The 10,055-nt window shown below is 37.2% G+C and overlaps 1 pseudogene; it reads left to right on the top strand.

Moving 5' to 3' along the window:
• Positions 1–6,057: 6,057 nt before the first annotated feature.
• Positions 6,058–9,733, top strand: LOC148041331 (uncharacterized; annotated as a pseudogene).
• Positions 9,734–10,055: the final 322 nt, after the last annotated feature.

Raw genomic sequence — 10,055 nt, 5'->3', positions numbered from 1 at the left:
GTGTGGAAGAAGAAGAAAAAACCAGCAAGAAAACGTTCTTGGCCTCCATCTCTCTTCTTCTGTTCTTGAGTGAGCTTCCTCTTGTTGTATACAGTGTATGTTTGGTGTAGCAGCTCAAGCAAGTCCCCCCACCACGCAATTCTTGACACCATGGATATCCAACAATTTGTATGCTCTTGTGCCGAGTTAAAGAAGTGGACATTCGAGAGACAGCCCAAGGCACAACCAACTGTATGACTATTGAGGAATATCATGATCTATTTCCTAATTAGAGAAAAATCATAATTATATAGCTTTTTCCCCACCGATAGGCAAGAATAATTGCATTCTTGATCAGTGGCATAAATATATGCTTGATATATACATATTAGTGTAAGCCAATTTGTTTGCATGTATATGTATGTAACTAACAAGAAGCTATGGTGGATGAGTTAGGAAGAAAGAAATTCTAAGTGCTACTTGTGTATAAACCTATGTAATAGGTATGTGTCATGTGTAAGCTTAGGTAGACCCTGCCAAGGCTTTATAGAGCATATATATGTGTCACCCAAGGTCAAATAGTCCCTAGTAAACTTACTCAACATTGTGTAGCTATAGCTTCTTGCAACCTTCCAAAGACTGTATAAAAGCATCCCCAAAAGGATGTGTTGTGTGCTAGACTCCATGTATATTGGTGAGAAGGAAAATAGAAGGTTTGTCAAAGCTCATTGTAATGTGTTTATTAGTTTGATGTGTGTGTAAAAACGAAATGTGCCTTGATGCAACAATGTGAGTCTTAAGATACCTAGGGCGATTCATGAGGAAATACTATGTGTCAGTTAATATATGTATAGTGTATTGGCTATAAAGATAAGTGAATTAGTGTCACATAAGTTAACCTCTCTCTCTCTCTCTCTCTCTCTGTGTGTGTGTGTGTGTGTGTGTGTGTGTGTGTGTGTGTGTGTGTGTGTGTGTGTGTGTGTGTGTGTGTGCACACGCGCATGCACGTGCACGTGCATGTGCATGTGTGTGCGTGCATGTGCGTGCGTGTGTGTGTGTGTGTGTGTGTGTGCGTGTGTGTGTGTGTGTGTGTGTGTGTGTGTGTGTGTGTGTGTGTGTGTGTGTGTGTAAAGGCCAACATATACACTAAACCTAATCTAGGCTTCTATACTTTCATGTAAACATGATAAACTCAACTAAGGATTGTTCTTAGTCATTTTTCCATAGATGTGTAATACAATGGATTAGGTACATATGCATGTATGTGCACATGTTTGTATGTATGTCCGAAAAGGATTCAATACATAGAGGATTATAAATGGTGTGTGTATACATGTGTACATATATATATAACTCACATGCAAAGATGTGTGTGTGTGTGTGTGTGTGTGTGTGTGTGTGTGTGTGTGTCCTACCCTATACTCGAGGGTAGTGCCAGAAGGTGGTGAGCACGGCCCACCAAGTGGCCCTGCTCCCCACCAAGAAGAAATACATAATTTTCTCATGAAAAAATATATTAATATGTATAAGATATGTTTCAATAAGTTGTGTCAATATGAGTCCATGTGTATGAATGATTGTATGGACAATAAATTTTTTAGGAACGAGAGCAAGATGACCTGAAAAAAATTACACCATTTTTTCTTCTATTTGTAGAGCCACCTTAAATGCCACATATTTTTATATATCTATAAAATATGAACAGAAAAAGGGTGTTTGTTAAAAAGGATTGAAAATCCTAGAAATATAAAACAAGAGAGATCTAATAGAAAATCCTAGAAATAGAAATCTAATAACCCTCCAAAACATTAGGATGATCTAGAAGACCCATAGCACCCACAAGAACCATTTGAATAATGCAGAGCTAGAATTTTGGGTTACTTGTATAAATATAATAGTAACACTGTAACGTGCCACCCGAGCTATTCCTTGGTTGTATGTTCATAGTAGCCCATCAAGAGATGTAGAGATGTCCTAGCAAGCATCGTCTCGGATTTTGATAAAACCCTTAGAGTTTGCTAACTAAGCTCACTTGAGTCTACCCTGCTGTGGAAGTTTCGGCCGCTCCCATGAGGATCGACCTGATTTTTTCTAGTCAAACCTATTACTAGAAAATAATTAATATTAACAGATTCTAAAGTGATGTGAGTCAGTCTTTCTGGTTTCTAATGGTCCATCAAGTGCAATTTTTATTCCTTCTTATGAAAGCTCTCAGCTTATCGAGACCACCCAGCCATAGGTCTGGATCCGTCGAGGGTCCATCCTCCCACTTCCCTTGAGAGAGTAGTTTTAGTTATTTAATTATCTACCACTTTATTTTCAACATATAAAATCATCTTCCTTGAATTATCACCTGATACAAATTTGTTACACACCTTTAATTTACAACACAAAAATAGAGTAAAGCAATTCTTTCTTAATAGTTCCTTTCAAAAAAATGACTTTTACAATGTTTTATATTCAAAGTATTATTTTGTCCAAGTTCTGTTCCCCAACTAGTATTGGAACTTTCAAAACACAGTATGAAAATTGAAGGGTAGGTGGCAGTTCGTAAGAGCCTAAGGAGTTTATGACCAGAGCCCCCTCGTATCCTCACCTCCTCCTAGAGACTAGAGTTCCCTATGACAAGACTTTTCACGTCATGATTGGTCTAAACTCACTAACGTGGAGAAAAAAAGAGAAAAAACCCTTAGAGTAGGTTTTATTCACGTTGGCCTTGGGGATGTCTAGTGCCATCAAGAACATTGCCTCTGTCGGTTTTCTTTGCTCAGCAGAATACTGCCTCAGTCCAGCGATCTATACTAAGTCATCCATCTTTTAGACTGGAGATCCGTGAACGGGTGCTTGATTAATGGTATTTGCGACTTTGTTTGTAATCCCCGTACTCACCATTCCATTTGTAGTAATTGTGTCCGTAGTGTTATTGGCAGCTGCTGCTGCCTCCATGACCTCTATAGCTTTCTTCTTCGGGGCCATGGTCTTTAATCGCAAGATCACAAAAAATGGAATTTGGTGAAGAAGCTTAGGGTAAATTAGATTGACAAAATTTTGATTTTGATGGCCAAGAATTTTGAGAAATCAAAAAGAGTCTTGATTCCACAAGAAGGAATAGGATAGAAGGGATGGAGAAATTGAATTCGAGAGCTCGGGAAGTATCCTCCATGTCTTCTTGATGAGAAATTCTCATGCTCACGGTTCTCTTGCCCCACTCCCTCTTGCTCTATACTCTTGAGAAGGGCCTCTCCCCTCTTGCTCGAACTACTCTCAATGGCTCCCCGTGCCTCTTATTTATAGCTAAATTAGATAATAAGGGTTGTGGCTAAGAAGAAGAGTTCTTTATGGAGGTGATCTTGGCAAAATCAGCCATCTGAAGCTTCCAAGATGCAATCTAATGCTCAAACCACAAATCTGATGATTCTGTTGGATCTGAAAGGGGGGTAAAACTCTAGGACACCTACTTAGACTTCTTTCAGATCACTCCTTCTTCTCCCTATTCGAAGTGTTGTTTGCTACCTATAAACTGTGTTCGAGATGCAGGTGATTTTGCCAAGCCTTCTTTTTGCATTAAATCTCCAAAACTAGCTGAAAAAGCCACTTGTTTTTTTTATATGACACCCTATTCTAGAAGTTTTCATAGTTTTTTAGGATATTTACAATAAATAACATTAAAAATATGATAGTTTTGTTCAAAAATCTAGTATTTTTGGACCACTAATGACTAATATGACTCATAACTCTCGTTCATGCAGTAACTTCTGTGAGACTGATGGCTACAGTCCTTGTCAATCTAGAAAATGTCGAGTTATGATCCTGCGGTCTTTTTGCTTGAGATCTTCTCTATTTAATGATTTTTGAGTTCCTGAATTCCATTTTTTGAGAAGTTGGAAATATTTTAAATTAAAGTTGGGATAGCACAAACACCCCCAATAGCATAGATCCGAAAGGACCATAACTTTTACAAAGACCAATTGGTTAGTGTAAAAGCTAGATTGGTAGTTTCATGTGTTGATACAATATATTAATTTTTAACTTATCTATGCATGAGTATTGGGCTACTAAGAAAAGAGAACAAAGATAGAAAAAAAAAGAATACAATAGATTAAAATATCCATCTTCAATAGATGAAGCGAAGCAAAGAAAGCAAGTATGTTCAACTATGGCAAAGTTTTGGCACAAGCAAAGACTAGGGACTACGACAAGTACCTAAAGAGATTTATTCAAATAGCTCCTACTTCATCTGACTTTTCAAGTCCTGTAATCATTAGTAGTTAATATTGATAGCACTCTTATATCCAACATCCAGAACACACTCAGCTAGCTCAAGGTGCCCCATTCTACACATGAGCTCTTCTTAAAGAGATCATCCTTAATCATGGCAAAAATGAACCATACAAGAATAGCAAGTATTTTGGGTGTTCACTGGAGAAACATTGTTACAACTAGTTCTTGTCTTGAGATTAAAAATAATGAGGTAGTTTTGCCATGGAGTGTCTATCAAAGACAGCTGCCTCGATGCAACATCATCACAATTAAAGTAAGAGATCTATTGTGTGCATTTTGGAGCATGTAGACTCAAGTTTCACCCAACAAAAAGGATATATGTCCAAAGCTGATTGAACAAAAAAAATGTTGTGAATCATACTGTGCATCTTCTTGATGACTCTCAGGTTAATTTGAACCATTCATGTTATCTTTTATTTCTCTATTTGTGTGAGGTGTGATGTAGTCTTAGGAGAGCCTATCTTGATATGAAGGTGCTTGAATTGTATCTTGTGCCATTCTTTTGTAATAATCTCTAGGTTCCATCTACTCTTTACTCTCATATAAGGAACATCATTAGAGCATTCCATCTATTTTGGGTGCTAGCACATTGCTAGTGTTATACTTTGTGGTACCATCATGATACTATACTTTGCCAAATAAGGTGACAAAATGGCTCCACTAGTGTATTGTATCTCATAGTATAGTACCCAAGAAAAAATTGTATAGTTCTAAATTTGTGATGCATAGTACCAAATGGATCTAGTACTCTAGTTCATAGTACCAAATGGATTTAGTACTCTAGTTCATTTCCGACATAGTGCCCTTTAATATTTTTGTAAAGTTCCAAATTTGTGATGCATAGTACCAAGTGGATCTAGTACTCTAGTGCATTCCATGTATAGTATCAAAAGGGTAGTTTGAAGTACCAACAACAAGCGCTTTTGTGAAGTACCAAATTGAAAGTACGTAGTACCAAATGGATGTAGTATTCTATGCATTCCCTACTGTAGTACCAAAAGGTTACTATAAAATACCAAATGCTTCTATGAGAAGCACCAAATTGCGACTCCATATTATCAAAAAATCTAGTACTCCAATACATTCCCTAGATCAATACCAAAAGGGTACTATAAAGATTCAAATCGGTACAACGTGGTACCAAATGGGGGTATCAAAGGGCTCCAATACTCCGTTATTTCCTATAACAGTAGCAAATACTTTTGTGAAGTTTTAAATTGGTACTCTATAGTACCAAATGGCTCAGGCGCTCTGTTATATTTCGTAGCACAGCATGCAAAATTCTTCTATAAAGTACCAAATTGGTTTTGTACAATACCAAATTGGGTCTATATAATACCAAAAGGGATACCAACTAGGTCTAGTCCTCTATTATTTTTCTTACCTTGGTACCAAAATGTTTCTAAAAAGTACCAAATTGGTTCTATAGACAATCAAAAGGGGTTATTAGATGAGTCTAGTAATCTGTCATATTTCCTATCACAATACCAAAATTCTAATGTAAAGTCTTAGATTGGTTCTATAAAGTACCAAATTGGTTGTGGATTTCCAAATCTATATTGAATGGTACTAGATAAGGGTGCCAAGATGTTCAAGCATAGTACCAATTATTATTTTAAATGAAAGATTAACCTCATGAGTTTGACATTTTTAATATCATAGGTTGAGTTGTACCAAAGATTTAAAATGGCCCATCTACAAGTAAAAATATATCTTAGATGTTTTGAGGTATTAAAGCCTTCCTTTATCCCAAAATTGAAGAAGTCGTATATGTATTGTTCTGTATATCACGTCCAAATGGTATATTTTAAGGAGGCATTTAATCTAATGAGACAAAAAAGTTTGGGCACCATGGAAAGGATCATGGATACACATGTTCTGTTTGTCGCAAAAATGATGATCCAAGTCAATGTATGACAAACCAATCAGTATATCATAGCCTCACTAATATGTGGGAATCATGTATGTGTCAAAAGCCACACGATTTAGAATACCATGTAAAAGAATCCTTGTTTGGGGATTGTGGTAGATGTGGAGTTAAAAGGTTGGCAATGTGTCCTAATGAGACTTTAGTGGACAGTAGGGACATCACTATGAATATCTTCACAGATGTCTCAACAAGGCAAGTGGATTCATGTGGAGCTAAGAAGAAAAGAAAGGACTTGGTGCTGCAATGAATGAGAAGCCCTACATTTATTGACATGTTCTCCTCTCATCTTATGCACTTCTCAAGTACAATTTCATTTTTCAATGGCAAGCATAGCAGTTAAAAGAATGCTTGATAAAGTTTCCATCTGATATTATTGTTTCAGTTATTAACTTTGCAGAGAATTACTCATTTAAGATGTAGAACAAGATACAATCCCTGCACTAGTGGTCTAATCCTTGCACTAGTAGTCTAATCAAGTTACGATCCGTGCATTGGTGGTCTAATCAAATTACAATACTTGTTCACATAACTTATTTCTAGAATGCTAGAGACGATGTGGAAAAGACACTCCATTTTTACATATCTAGTAATAAGTTACATTACTCTCTTTGTACATCATTGTTTTCTTCTCCATAACAAGTGGAAAAAACAAAAGGGTGATTCTTTACAATATTATTGGGTATGGTCAAAGGGTGCAGTGCCTCAATCCAAAGCTAGAATATATTTCTAATTTGTGGCCAAGTATTACTACTTGATAGGTTTGCAAATGATGCATAACTTCTCGGCATCAGGACATGGAAAAGGGGAGCACAATGAAGTTGGGATAGTCATAAAGAGAAACTTCACTCACGAGAAGTTGAAACTAGATGGCTAGCATATGAAGTGTATAGCCAATGTAGTCAACTATTTAAATAAGGCATTTCAACGTGGAGATAAGCTGCATAGATGCAACATATAGAGAGTTTTTTGGCTAGTTTCCAAGGATGATGTGTAACATGATGACCAATGGAATTGTGAGTATGTTGCAGGCTCACACTTGTCTCATTGCATTGATAAATATTCAAAGGATAATCCATGTACTTTACATTATCAAACACTCTCTTATTTCTATGATCCATAGATGAAGAACTAGTAACATGTAGAAAAATGCAAAAATCTAATCATCTAGCCTAGATGCTTGCAACGATGAGGAGAATGATGATGCTAGAGACATTGATACTTCTAGTTTTGATTTGCTATTGCAAATTGACTCAAACTTGCCCATTTATGAATGAAACTCTGATCATTTGTGTGAGTCATTGTGTCGCATGGGATTTGCGTGGGGATTTCTGAAAGTCACTCAAAACAAAATTAGTAAGTTTGGGAATCTCCCAATTCCCATTTTTTGAATACTAAAAAGGTGACACTCGGATAACATGCCCATAAGTTTCTCAAAACCATATGATGTGACCTATCATTGGAAAGCGCTTGAAAAATGGAATTTATTGAGCTATAGAATGCTTGATTTGGAGCTATAGTGTTAAAGTTATGACAAATCCAAAGATTTGACCATGTGTCCCAAACTTATGGAAAATTCCCATATTCCCCAATATGATGTTACTCGCTGCAGGGATGCTTTGCAATGGGAGAACTCAATGTAAAATAATTATCCATAAGAATTTTAGATTCAAGACAAATGAGAAAACATACTTTTTGATAGACATGATACAAGATTTTTAAAAACTTTTTGATGGACATGATACAAGATTTAAAAAAACCTTTTGATAGACATGATACAAGATTTAAAAAAACTCTTAGTCAAGGGGAGTTAAAGGATATGATCAAATGATCTCGGGGAAGACAAGGTTGCAATCTTGAACTGAGAGAGAAGAGAAGAAGGTGGGCAGTATGGTTTTAAGGAAATATCTTCAAGGAAAGTGAGGAGCTCAAAGCTCAAACTCAAAAGCCACTCCAAGAAACTTGATGATGACCTTCAAAGTAGGCGAGGAGCTTAAAGCTCAACTCAAACCACCTTCATAAATGACTCGTGGTGGAAACTTCAATGTAGGCAAGGGACACTAAGTTCAACCTCAAGCCTTCTCTCCCAGATTCGATGGTAAGATCTTCGAAGAGGGCGAGGGATACAAGCTCCACCTCTAGCCTCTCTCGTTTGATTTTGATGGCCCATATCTCCCCAAGAGCACCATTAGGGGCTCTCTTATATAGATTTTCCTCCTCTTCTTCTCACGTTGTGCTTTTTCTTAATCCAAAAAAGCCTAAGGCTTTTTAGCTTAAAGCATTAAGGTTTAGCTTTTAAAGCTTATGCTTTAAGAAAGCATAACGCAAAACTGTCGCATCATTTCTTCTCTTCATATTTTAAAACCACCCTTTTTGCCACCCCCCGTATATGCTTACCGATTATGGCACACTTAGAACCAGAGGCAATACAACTTCTTTACCAATCCTTCATTGTATTCTGTTGCACATTCGTTTGGAGTGCGTCAACTTGGCGTGTCCTCTATCAATGTCGGGAGGGTGATGGCTCAGATAGATTTCGATTCTCGTTTTTCGTTCGCACCCATAATGGATCCTTACCACCTCCCCTTCAATTGAGAGGGTATTTTCATATTCCTGCTATCCATAAACCCTTGAGATTCTTCTCAGCTTAAGTCTCTTTTTTTTTTGTTTAATGCAAAACTTTATCCTCATCATACACCTCTTCGTCATCCTCCTCTGCTTCTCTACATCTCCTTCTTTGATACCCGATGATAGTTACTATAGCACAAATTGAAGCCAATCTCTTCAAAATTACTACAACTCATGATAGAGTCATCTCGCATTCACGAGTATTGCTCCAATTATGATGGTGATAGCGTTGATTGAATAATATCCATGTAATATCATCCATACACACACACCTCGAGACATGTTGGCAAATCGGTTTGGACATATGACATGGATCCCAAATCTTGCACATAACAGGCTTTCCTCAGATGTCACAAGCAAGCCTCGGCACAATCCCTCTTGTGTATGTTTTCCTAGTATCAGAGCCATCCCATAACTTTAGGATATTGATTGTGAAGGCTAAGGTGAATGCATTGGAGTACACAAGCAAGTAACATGTAAGAACCTCTTCCACCTTGCTCGATTTGCCTTAGATTATAGCCACAGGAGACTCTAAGACTGGCAAGGTTGCAGTCTCCGATTGTAGTGAAACTTGGTGATTTTTATGCATCTAAGATTATTTTTTCCTCCATTCTAGACTTGCAAGTGGTCCTAATATCAGTTTTTGGATATATTATAGTTTTGGCTATATCCGACGTTTACATGTGCATAGGTTACATATATAAAAATCTATAAGGAAAAAGGCTGCATGTTTAGCTTGGTGCATCTAGTATCAACTTGCTTGCATATTGCAGGTTTTTGTATGGTTTTGTGTTTGCAGTCAAAATGTCTAACAACTTCAACAAGATTGTCAATGAGAATCTTGATAAGAAAAATTATCCTATGTGGAAGTTCAAGATGACAAATTTCTTAAAGGCCAAAGGTGTTTGGAATTATTGATGCCAAGAGGCATATTCCACGATGGATTCCATGAGACCACGGTGGATTCCATAAGGTTTTTATTCCATGGAGGATTCCGTGAGGTGGATTTCGTAAAACTATATTTATTTGCTGGGACTCGTACACAAGGTGGATTCCTTGTGCGAGAAGTTGACAGGGACGCCTGTCCTTTTCGGGCGTCATGTTAATTTAATGTGCACGTGTGTGCGAGAAGTTGACAGGGACGCCTGTCCTTTTTGGGCGCCATGTTAATTTAATGTGCACATGGGTGATTCCACAGCAGGTGATTCCACAAAATACATATTTAAATTAATGGATGTTT

This window comes from Lygodium microphyllum, chromosome 1, assembly GCF_053477565.2.
Source record: "Lygodium microphyllum isolate KBCC chromosome 1, Lygodium_microphyllum_v1.1.10, whole genome shotgun sequence".
NCBI classification, from domain to species: Eukaryota; Viridiplantae; Streptophyta; class Polypodiopsida; order Schizaeales; family Lygodiaceae; genus Lygodium; species Lygodium microphyllum.
Note: the sequence above shows the minus strand (reverse complement) of the source record. Positions and strands in the feature narration are given on the sequence as shown.